This window comes from Zootermopsis nevadensis, unplaced genomic scaffold (assembly GCF_977971745.1).
Source record: "Zootermopsis nevadensis isolate Lab colony 2312 unplaced genomic scaffold, Znev_1.0 Znev_ptg000027l, whole genome shotgun sequence".
Classification (NCBI taxonomy): Eukaryota; Metazoa; Arthropoda; class Insecta; order Blattodea; family Termopsidae; genus Zootermopsis; species Zootermopsis nevadensis.
The window spans coordinates 3738272-3750921 of record NW_028259159.1 but is presented as its reverse complement, the minus strand read 5'-3'; the positions used below and the strand labels follow the sequence as shown (position 1 = coordinate 3750921).

At 36.4% G+C, this 12650-nt stretch overlaps 1 protein-coding gene across 1 annotated transcript in view; it reads left to right on the top strand.

The window, feature by feature from the left end:
• Positions 1 to 1648: 1648 nt before the first annotated feature.
• LOC110829861 (uncharacterized) overlaps positions 1649 to 12650 on the top strand; it is a 297508-nt gene continuing 286506 nt past the window's right edge. The window contains exons 1-2 of the mRNA XM_087356519.1: positions 1649 to 1765; positions 3931 to 3988. The gene's annotated coding sequence lies outside the window, so the exon portion shown is untranslated. The remainder of the gene's footprint in view (positions 1766 to 3930; positions 3989 to 12650) is intronic.

The following is a 12650-nucleotide window of genomic DNA, read 5'->3' as shown; positions in this document are numbered from 1 at the left end:
AACGAAGCAGTTATATTACCAATACAAATATAGAAGTGTGAGCAGGCAGAGAAACTAGTGCAATCAGTCATTGATGTCAAACATAGCCTATAAAATGTGCCATAAATACCCACTTAACTTGATGAAAACAATATCGATCAAGTGCAGTGTGCTGGATTAATGACGATGTGTTCGTTACATTATGAACCTGTTTATCAGTCAACTGAAACGTCATTCTCCCGTCTTGGTAACAATTTCACATAAAAATAGCTCACGTCACAAAACTTCAGATGGATTTTAGTTAAATCACACTGCTGTCTCTGATAACTATAGACTGACGAATTAGCAGCCATCTTCATAAACTGTTTGCTAGTAGACTTACGCAGGAAATTAAAACGAATATTCTAAATGATTTAAAATAATAGGTAGAAAACCATTTGCACCACGGTTATTTTTAATGCAGCTTTTATTCGATTAATCATTTGAAATTGAAAGGATAGCAAACGCACTTAAATGATCAAGAGTCGCTTAGGTTTTATGAGACAACAAGACGAATTCCGGCTATGGGTTTACCTGTTCATTTAGGCTGAAATAAACTTATTAACTTAAAAGATATGGCTCGGTTTTATATGATCAAGAAAGTGAAGTATAAATTAATACAATAAATGCAATCGTGGAACACATCTATACAAATATGTGCAGCGGGATCCATTAACTTTCTGACTGACTGTCCATAAAGCAGTGCGCTGAGGGGTAATTATACGTACTTTACGACAAAACAGTCGACTGTTCCGTCATATTTATTCCGTATTAACAGTGCGTGCTTCCCAAATTGAGCAAAATAATAGGATTTGTGACGTCGCACATACAGGAAGTTATATTGGCCATTTTGTGTGTAACTTTAATTATTAATATTTAAATGCAGCTACCAAATTCCAACTTTCTCGTTTATGTAACGCGTCATGTATCAGCAATTCACATTGCTTTTTGCCTAAAGGTCTAATTCTTTTAATGCCCAACACTTTGTTAAAGGCTATTCAACTTTTACATATCCGAGCTGAACTTAGTTTCCGTTTTAAAATGTTGCATCTAGCTGTGTGTCTTTTACATAAATGAGAGGTTCATCAACACCACTTAAGTACAGATATCACATACACAAGATATTCAGCTAGTTAGGCCAACCTTAGGGATTTGTTTTGAAAACTATACATAGAATATTAAAGTACATGCTAATTGAAACTTAATTTTTAAGACAGCGTGCCTCCATACATGTAATATTTGCATATCCTGAAAATTGTTAAAATCATGTGTCTTACTATGTATGATTTGAGGTTTTCACAGCGGTGAGTATAAAGATTTCTGTCTTCTGGGTTGTTTCGCCGTGTAGTATGGTATATGTTTTCCAACGTTTCGGAGGTCATACTGCCGCCGTCATCAGGGCGATGAATCTGGCCTCCTCCACCCATTTGGCACATTCATCGCCCTGATGACGGAGGCAGTATGACCTCCGAAACGTTGGAAAACATATACCATACTACACGGCGCTACAACCCAGAAGACAGAAATCTTCATGTTTTTAACTGTGTGCGACCAAATGTTTTCTTTGCCTAGCTGAATAAAAACAAACAAAAATTAAAGCTTTCGATAATTGATGCCGTTTATAATGGTTCTGATAAATGTCTGCAGATAGCAGCACATTCAGTGCTCATTGCTTCACAAACTTTGCAGTGTTCTTCCAGCAGTTCGACGATTTGCAAGCTAGAAGTACAGAAATGTCTGCCAAGAAGTACGTAAAACGCCCCATAACTTACGAAACAGATCTAAATACTTTTTATAATTTCAAGATATCATACACATGTATACGTGGAATAAATTAATTATGAATCATGTAATCCCAATGTAGGAAACTCCTTTTGTTATTTACTGACGTTAGCTTTTGGCATTTGGAGGTTATGTCTGCATCTTGTACTTGTACTCTGTACATCTGACTTTGTTCAATGTTTTTCCATGTTGTCTGCAACAAATGACAATAATGAAAATAAGAATGTGTTTGGTAGCAGGAGAATATTAAACTACTTAAATAATTACCTACAAGAGACTCTCCTTCTAATGCCTACCATTATTCTAATGATTTTCTTTTGGACAAATTAGACTGATTTCAAAGCTCCTGTTTTTGTGATTGATACTAATGTCCTCATGGGGAAACATCGTAAACTTAGTTTAAGGATTATATATTCAATATGTGTTTTCCAGTTTGTTATTGTCAATTGGTATGCCATGAAATTTGTTTCTACTTCAGTTGTTTTAGTATGTTAAGATTAACACAAGTTTTAGAATAGAATAGAATAGAATGGAATTTATTTACATTCCATAGATCCTTCATAGGAGTAAGCCAAGGATGTAGAACAGGTCACAGCACAAATACAATACTTGTTTCTAGTAGAAAAATAAATACACAGCTATAATAGGTATTTACAGTTTGTTTTTTCTGGAACTACAGTATTACAGCAAAATAATTCTGATGAGAAACCATGACCATTGTTTCTTACATGTATTTATAACAGTTGAGACTTTTTGGTTGATGTAAATTCTTCTACTGAGTAGAAGGAGTGAGATAGGAGATACTCTTTTAATGCTGGCTTAAACTTTTCATATCATGATTTATACTTTTGATAGTAGGTGGAAGATTATTGAATAACTTAATTCCAGTATAGTAAACTCCTTTTTGATATTTTCTGAGGTTAGAACTTGGCACATGAAGGTTGTAGCTGTATCTTGTTCTTATATTGTGGATATCTGTATCTGTTTGTAATTTTTCCAAGATATTCACTGCAAATGATGGTAGTGAGATGAAGAAATCACTTGGTAGTGGAAGAATATTAAACTTCTTAAGTAATTTCCTACAAGAGTCTCTCATTTTAGTGCCTGCCATTATTCTAATGATCCTCTTTGAATGTAAAATACTTGTTTGATGATTCCATATGACATGATGGAATGGAAGTAGGCAAAATAAACTAATTTTAAAGTTTCTGTTTTCATGAGCGCTGCAACTGTCCTCATAGCAAAACTGCCAAGCTAAGTTTAGGATTAATGTATTGAATATGCATTTTCCAGTTTAATTTGTTGTCAATTTGTAGGCCAAGAAATTTAGTTGTTTCTATTTGCTCTATTATTTTATCATCATAGCCTATGATTTGATTTACACAAGTTCTGTTGTTGGTACAAAGTTTTATGAAGTTTGTTTTGTCAAAATTTAATGAGAGTGCATGGGCTTTAAACCATTTGTTGAAGCTGGCAAAGGCATCATTTATGCATTTTGAAATTAGTTAAATTCTGGATGTGAAATGATGATACCAGCTTCATCAGCAAAGAGAATGGGTTTAGACTGAGGGTGGTTGTTTGCCAGCAGATCATTGACATATATGAGGAAAGGCAGAGCACCAAGTATTGAACCTTGAGGCACTCCATGTTTTATATAGCCCCAATTTGAGTAGGCGCTATCATTTGAATCTGATGATTTTATTTCTACTTGTTGATATCTGTCATTTTCCATGAAAATTTAGTTTTGTCAGTAATAATTCATGTTTTACACAATCAAATGCTTCAGTAAAATCACGAGATACTCCAACATGCAATTTGCTGTTGAGAGCACATAAGATTTCATTTGTGTGATTGAACAGGGAGATGAATTTTTTAATCTTTGTGAGGAGTATTATCATTTTATAAGACGCCTAGCTTTGCCTTTTTTGACCACAAAGAGATTTGTTGGATCATTTGACTAATTACTAAAAATCTCGTTGTTTTACTTCAGATGGTTTATAACTTATAACTTATCGTCGTTAAAAATACGAACTAATAATCTCTTGGTCGTAATCAAAGAAACCGTCACCACAGAAATGTGTGTTTAATCATCTAATGTAAAAATGCAATAAGGAATTTCTTTGTTTTCAGACGAGATAGGAAATACTGACGGACTGAACTCCACTGCCCGCAGCGATCCTGACCAAAGGTAGGAGACCAATTCGACGTGTTTTGTGACGTATTACTTATTGTCGTTCATATGCTAGATTGTAATAGAAGCTTGTGGAAGCTTCTCTTAGTTGCACAAAGGCGGATTATATGAAGTACCTGATCGTCTAGTGATTTCCTCGTGAATGAACCCAAGCAGTTTATGTTTGCTTGGCAACTTGATTTTCGTATCGTCTCATCTCAGAGCAATCGCGTCTTCATATGACGAATTTGTAACAGTTTGTAATAGTTGCATCTCGCGAATTTGTTTTACCTTGTGGTCTAGTTACGTAGCAGTGTAGTTTAAGCTGTGGCTCTGTCCACTGATCACACATTCCGAAAGAAGATGAATTCTCGGCCTCTCAGGTGTGCTACGTTTATTTCAATATCCTTGGATTTGCTAATTTACTTCGTGGACGAAATTTAAACTGGAATGGAGCGCTATTTGTTTTAACTTTTAACTTCGTGGCTGTATATATTTTAAAATGGAGGACTTCATACAGTGAAAAATAAGAAGCATTGAGCGTGTTGAATAGTAACTTTAAATTTCTGTATCGTTTAATATGATTGGACGTAGTTGAAAAGTTAAGGTAGTAGTATTTTTCTCTGAAAGAACTGAAAAATGTGGGCAATTAATGAAGTAAATTCTAGTTTTGTTTACTGATACTAACGATTTATTATAACATTCTGCGTTTGTTCGTTGTGTTCATCCGAATACTGAGCGTCGCTTGATCTGTTTAACAACCATGATTCTACTGATAACTGTCTGAAACCAGGGGTGCAACTTAACATAATAACTAAATAAAGTCAGAATCGCAAAGGAACAGAGACAGATTTTCAGAAATTTTCCGCGTGATAAGTGAAGTGATCTAGTTGTTACGATGCAAAATCATATTCATTAATCGTTTAAGTGTAAATTTCGATGTCGTTTGAACGAATCTGGATATATCTGCTACAACTTAACAATTTCCAAGCCTTGAGTGTTTACGAGGTCACCCGTCTCGTCTTTTGTGTAGCAGCGCTGACTGCGTTTACACGTGTAATTGAAGCTCGGTGTTTCTTTGTTCTGTTCCGCTATAATGGGTCACATTCCGTTTATATTGTTAATATATGCCTAAAGTGATTAATTTTACTTGGGAACAGACTGTAAATGCAACAGGCCAGGCCGTACATGAGGAGTGCTTACATGATATGCTACGCTCATGCCCCGATCAAAACAGTGTGTCAGGTGACAGGTCACGAGTGACCCCGACAGCCTTTTGTGCCGAGAACTCCGCTGTAGTAGGTGTACCTATCGGCTGGTTGGCGAATTAAAATGCTAATCTTCGACGGGAGGGGCGTATATTACAAAACTAAATTAAATGATCGACCCTTCGTGTTTTAATTTCGAAAGAACGTACTTTTGGCCTTACTTGTGGGAAATAATTAGTATTAGAAAAAAAAACAGACATAAGCGTCAAGCTTTGGAGATCTCAGACTCATTGCTTGAGTACAAATATTATGGGGCAGATTAGTGGAAAAACGGAATTTGTTCATGACAGTTTAGTTTTAACACTGACTTCTTCCGGCGACGTGCGAACCACTTTTGTTTTATTGAGCGGTTATTTATTAACTCCATGACTTACGCAAATACAAAAATTATGATTATTAATGATGAAATAAGAATGATGTTTGTAAAATCGATGGTTAGCCGGTTGAAGTTACCGCCCTGACTTCTCCCATGTTGGGGACTGAGTAGGGAAAGAAATACGCCTCATTCAGGATAACAGGAGTCAGAGCCAAGCGTGGAGCCCGGGGACTCTCTAATACGAAGAATCAGTGGAATCACTCGACCGACGTTTTTCCGATATGCCTCCCTTCGTTTATATCTTGTGTGAAGATCAGTTTCCTAAATTGTTACGATCACGTTCCAGGAATGTAAGGTTAGGCCAGGTAAGCGAAATGTGTAGTTTCTGTTCAGATAAAGAATCCGTTTATTGTGGCTGTGACCTAATTTGAGGCTGTTCTGGGTAAAGAATTCGCACGGCAGAATTAAACTATTTGGTAGGCGGCTAGGGTTCAGAAGAGAAATGATCTTCTTCAAGGAAGACGGGTCCCGTCTGTGAAGAATGCGAAGAAGAAATAAGACAAAGAACTGAAAACAACTGAAAGATGCGCTCACTCTGAAGTACGCTTGGCGTTCAACAGCAAAGGTACCCAGCCCTTATAACCGTGTTTTGGTAAAGACTTATCGGCTGCATTTATGCAGAATAACATTTATTGATTGCAGCCTCTTAACCGGAAATTTAAGAAGTCTGCGTACAAACTAAACAAATAATCGTTTCGCTGTTAGCTTTATTTTTTCTTGTTTCGAGCGGAATAAGAAGATCTCACGTTTGTAGGAAAATAATTTTAAAATGTGTCCCACAGTTGATTTGTAGGTGTGTGTTAGTTCATCCAGCTCATGATGCGGTTGAATACGTTGATGAAACTTCGAAATTCCTTAGCTGAACAGATGATATAGTTACGTCATCATCGGTAGAATGCTACATTTTACGACAAGAAATACAGCAGAGTGTGAGCCAGCAAGAGCGGATCTCCTTAAAACTTAGATCGCTTTGTAAGATACCAGTCTGATTTTAAAACGCAGAACTTCCCAAACTTATTCACATAAAGTCTAAAATCTCGCGGAGCAGCAGATCATGTGTTACAGTAAAGTCAAAACAGTACTTGCATCATTCTTCATGCTTTTCAAGTATGTAACTTGGTTATATACATTATATTTATACAGATAATTAATAAATCAACAGTTTAAGATCAATTAATAAGTGACGCTTGTACACACAAAATATATACAAAGATTAAGAATGACTATTCTTAGAAAAGTATTCGTTGTAACACATACGGGCCTAAAGATAAATACAAAAATATCGAGACAAACAATTTAAAAAAAGAAGTAGCATAGGCTCATTAGGAGATACAGCAGGACTGAACAAGAGCTGTCTAATATTAAGAGATACCATAATTTATGAAAAATGTATATGCATCTAGAGGGGAAAAGGTCCAAAGGCACTGGACGACACTAACCCAGGACTGTGAAACCTGTAGACGAATTTGGGACCCGCAGATGCTCAACGGGTCGCCTAAGTACCTGAGTATAATTTATGAAATATTGTTAAATTTGTAGAAACATATCAATAAAGTTTAGAATGTTTTCCGCACATTTAGACCGAAGTCGCGGCACACTGCTTGATAAACACTACTTTGTCGTACATATTAATAAATAATTAATTTAATTTCGGGCGCCGGATTGTCTATGTACATCTCCTTATATTTTTTATGTCGTTTATCGTTAATTTTTCATATAAAATCAGCCCGTTGATATTCCTGTAAAAACACAACCATACAAGATGTTACTCATAGATTTAGACGGAACCAGTACCTACTGAGTTTCCTCTCATACTCTTTTTATTTTCCTCCAAAATGTTCTCATATTTTTTCCCCTAAATTACGCCTCAGCCCTTTCTCTGGGGCTGTTTTTCTGTATCACTTGTCTTAGGATGGAGCGCATGGAGGGGAAGTTGTAAAAGAACAAGAGCCAGAGAGATGTAGGGTACACAGCGCACGTTTAAAAGGAGACAGGATCGTTCAATTTGTGGTTCGGAGTTTTGAGACCACGATCAACAAGAAGTAAGAAGCAAGCCCAATCAATCTCCGATCTGGTGGCTGAAACACGTCACCCTCAAAGAAGCAACTTTTCACTACCTTCCGTGTAGGTTACGTGACTTCTGAAAATTACCCTGGGATTTATTTCATTCCACCCAACCCCCGGAACGTCCCGTCTTTCTTGTTACTGTTGCTGTATCAAATTTTCCGTGTTTGACAATTTATACTCTCGCACATAAGTCATTTAGGTTCAGATGGGAGGATTATTATGCGTATTAAGTTCTGATGGTTAGACAGGAACAAAATTTAAATAGGTAACGGATACCGACATGGAAAGGGTTAAATGCCGTTAGTGAAACAACTCGGAATATGTAAATGCTTAATTACAAATTACAGCCTCATATACAAGAGTTTCAAATTGGGAAATTGCACATTATTACTTTGAGCATGGAATTACCAGATATATGCAAATATGTAAACAGTTTTTGAAAAAAATTTCTTAAAACGACTAAAATACCGGTACCCTTTAATGATGTAAATTATTTAATTACGAGAGAAGGGTAAAGCAATTTGCCATTGAAAAATAAAATTTTCAGTTGTTTCTTCAACTTCTAATTATTATTGGAAATAGATACTCTTTTGTATTAATGTAGCTCAGGATAGGGGCTTGTGGTGGACTACGTCGAACAAGGAATGCTTCCATAAAAGACGGGAAGTGGTTGACTAGCTGAGCGATTGTCAGCTTCTCAGGGAGAACTCTGTTTCATAGAGTTAGTATGTATATATTGTTGTTGAGACTTGTGGAGTTTTCCATACAAGTATTTTGTTCTCTTTATATATTATCGCACTTTTTAAATTGCTTTATATTCTGTTTCCAAACTGGGGTTGCCACGTGAGTGAAGGAACTGCCTGCCATTACTGAAATTAAAAAAGTACGGAATAATGAAGGACTTCTCAATGTGAATGGCGTTCTGAAATGCTAGCTCGCAAAATGAACTCGCCTGAGAGGTGACCCAGTTTTCTGAATGCTCTGAAGTAAACGCTGAAGCTTTTGTTTCTATCATAAAACCATTAAAAGGGTTTCAGACCAACACAGTCGTTTTTATTAACATTAAATATAGTTCATCACCATAAAGTTAAGTCTTGAAGCTGCTACTTTCTGAATTTTCTTAAAACATCTTCTTGTGATGTCATTTCCGTTCAGCGACCATGGTCTTGTGGTTGACGCATTGTTCCTTTTCAACCCTTGCATTTACACAAGAGTTCTGATAGCTAAATTTGCTATGAATAGTGTGAATGTTAGATTTAATTTTGTGTCTGTTGTTTGTTTTAATAAAGTTAGTGTCTGTTGGGAAAGTTTTGGTCTTGTGAAAACAATTCGTCTAAATTAATTTAACGGGCTGTTTGTGCCACAGCTTTGTTCACTGTTTACGTTTGCCTGTTGTGAGTGTTAACTGGAACTCGCCGAAACACGGACCACTTTATTTCGTCTTGGCGTGATATGTCTCCGTTTACGTTCAATGCGTCAGGCACATTAAGACATATGAAACGAATAAAGTAGTTTTGGAGCAAAACGCTTACGAAATTTCAACTGGAAGACTAGAGAAACTGTAGAAGTGAGGGAAGGCACATCCCTAAAGGCTCGGAAGGAAGTGCTTTAAGATATTCTCGCATTATTTTGGAGGGACGTAATAAATCCACAGGAAAATTGTCATGGTAGCTAGTACCCAGGCCGAGATTCGAACTCGTCACCTCTGTAGAACGTTGCCACTACATCAGAGTCCTCGGATGTTTCGAAGGCTCTGGCTGCTGATTCTTTGAAGATCGAGAGACAAATAATACAAATTTATGGCGGATATTACTAAAATGTATTGTGAGTGTGGGAGGTGGATAGAACTGGCTCAGGATCATGTCCAATAAGCGTGTTTTCAGGATGTTTTAACAAATCTTATACAAGCTTTCGTTTTTCCTATCGCATGCCCGCAACTTGTCTATGAAATGTAATCCATTTTCATAGTCTGGCGGTACTAGGTATTTGTTATTCTGATAGTGTGTGAAAAGGTTACCTGATGGACGCCAGATTATGACGATGATAATTATTATACGACGATAATGATCCCAACTCCCTAAAACCGTTGCCTCCTAAGTCTGGATTACAATTATGACCCATACTTTTTCTTCAGTGTGTAGTTATTGACAGTTACTGTGACACATCGAATTCTACTAGTTTCTTTAGATGTAACAGTTGAAAGCTACAGACATTCGACTGGTTCCAATTTTAATGTTATTTTTAAATAAAAGGGCAGTTCCCCGCCCATCCCAGTTGCATATATTAATAGTTTCAAACTTCGAATTGCTGCTTCAGTGCTAGCCGTACCCAAGTCGTCCCTAGTATAAATTGCACAGTTCCTTAATGAAATTTAAAAGTCTGCACATCACAGCTTCCAGAAGTCTGCAAGGGAATGGAGTTGTCTTGGACGCGAGAGACATAGATAATGCTTGTTATCTTGTCTGGCTTGTCTATTGTTTCTAGTTCTTCATTCGCCAACAAGGGAACTTACACAATTACTCTGCAAGTACAAACTTCCTTTTTCTTCTAACTTTGAATCTCATTTGTCGAAAAGTGCAGTGAAATAGATTTGTTCATCATGCATGTAGGTCGTGTTGTTTCCTGCACCTGGATTAACGTTACAAGAACATGGAATGTGATTAAATCAACATCTGTCAGCGAGACAGATTTTCCGCCTTTTAGCACACGTTAACATTTTATTTTGTTAGGAAATTCAATGTTTTCTTCATTAAGGCCCTGATGTAAATAATATTCTCAGCAGACAACATAGTTCTCAGAATGAGAAATGTTTATTGCACGAAATATGTTTTTGGGTGGGAACGTAACATTTTTACTTGACAAAGCACCATGTTAAAGGGTGATTCTGCAAATATTCTTTAGCAAATCACATTTATTTAACTGAAAATACCATATATCTGTACTTGAAAATTACAAAAGTCCGGGAATTTAGGGTCACGACAAATGTTTTCTCCTATAGTGTGGAGAAGTATGTTCAAATTGATGGCCAGTGCAAATGATGATGATAATGATAATAATATTAACGTTTTGTAATACAGCACCGGAAACGCACAATCAAAGAACAGGAAAAATATGTTTCTAATGTAATTCATGTGTTTTTCAGTAAATGTCATATATTATGTTTTTGGTTACAACAAATATGACGCACACCTATGACTATAGATGATGTGGATAGTGATAGGAGGATTAGGAAGAACGAAAAGCAGAGAAAAGTAGGATCATGATAAGTAGACGTAGGAGGAGATGGAGTTGATGATGAATATATTCTTTGTCACATCAGTATTTTTATCGCCAATAAAATTGTCATTATTAAGGGCTTAATTTTTATGGATTGCTGGGTTCTGAAAGATCACCGAGCGCTAGTTATCGATCGCCGGCGAGACCATGAGAGATGACGCTTACCTTTATCACCAGACAGTTGCCCTATGGTGGTCACACAGCACCACCACCAAGGGTGAACGGACGAGTGGTATGTTTGTTGTCCTCGTGACGGCAGCATTTTATTTAATGAGTTATCAGACAGAATTTGAGAATTTGTGTTCCGAGTTTCCTGAAGGTCTCGTCCTTCCAACTCCAAGTGTAAGTTTTCTCTGTCCCTGTCTTAACTGTAACTAAGGTCTCTGATGTGTATTAATTATATATATCATCAGTGTGTCTGACGGAGACTAAGTGATTACGTTTCCAGGCTGAGAAGTGTGACGTCACGACCAAGTTTATTCCAGCTTCCTTTATGAGGCAACTAAGACGGGGGGAAGGATTACGTAAGTCCTGAAAGCTAAAAAAGTAATATTAGGCAGAAATCAGGATGAAATATAATAGTCATATTTTATTTGTGAACTTATATAAATCTTGAGGAAGAAGGCATATTTTAGAAGGTTTTAAGAAATCTCTTAATCATTAGTCCGGAAAGGTGAACCTTAAAATTTTATTTTATAATTTTACATATCTCTTATAGTATCGTGTCAACACGTAAAAGAGTAGAGTCATTGCGATAAATCTCTACCCAGTTTTGACACAGACATTAATTATTAATAAAATTAATGCGACAATTTACTATCAAAGAAACAAATCCAAGCAAACCCAGTCCATGTTTTAAGAATGAGAGTTGACGAATGTTCGAGTACTGTCAGTGAGTGAATGGGACTAAGGAGAGGTAAACACAATTAACGAGTGTGGGTACCGAGATGAGTGACGTAATTAAACAAATAAACAGGGAGAGTTATTGCGTTCTTGAATTAACATTTGATGAGGATTTAGGTTTCGTGTTACATCCGTTTGACACCGTCTCTCTCTACCAGGACATTTACATAACTACTGTTGCCGTTTTGCTTTTGTTACCGGATTATTACTTATTATTTTTATTATTATCATCATCATCATCTCATATCCTCTTGTATATGGAAAATTGAAGTAGGTCCCTTGCCCACCGCATTATGAGCTTTACATTTTAGAGTGTGTAGCCACTATTGTTATGCTGCTGTAATAATAACAAAGTCGGATGTTTTTTTTAAGTACAATTCAGAGTGTTATAATAAAGCTTGAAGCGTCATGCAAATTAACTCTGTGATTGCAGTTTCGTTATATATAGTATATATGATTTGTAACTTTTCTTTCTTTTAATGCAGTGTTGCTCAACATTAACATGAAAAGTTACGTAGATTACGCATAGGGCCACTTATTAAAAAACACTGCTTTGTATACCATAAATTAAACCGTTGTTGAAGAGTGGTAAAATTCCCTTTTCCGGAATAACTTCTAATGTCGGTTGTTTAGCACAGGTTTAGTTTAAAAATTGCTACAAATACGAAGGGAAACGAAAATAAATAAAAGTTTAACGTGCCTGTGTTTAATCAAGCACAGGCAGAGATAGTACAGCGTTCTTAACTTGCGCACTGAAGGAAAGTGAGTGCTAAACCTGACGCCCCACAGG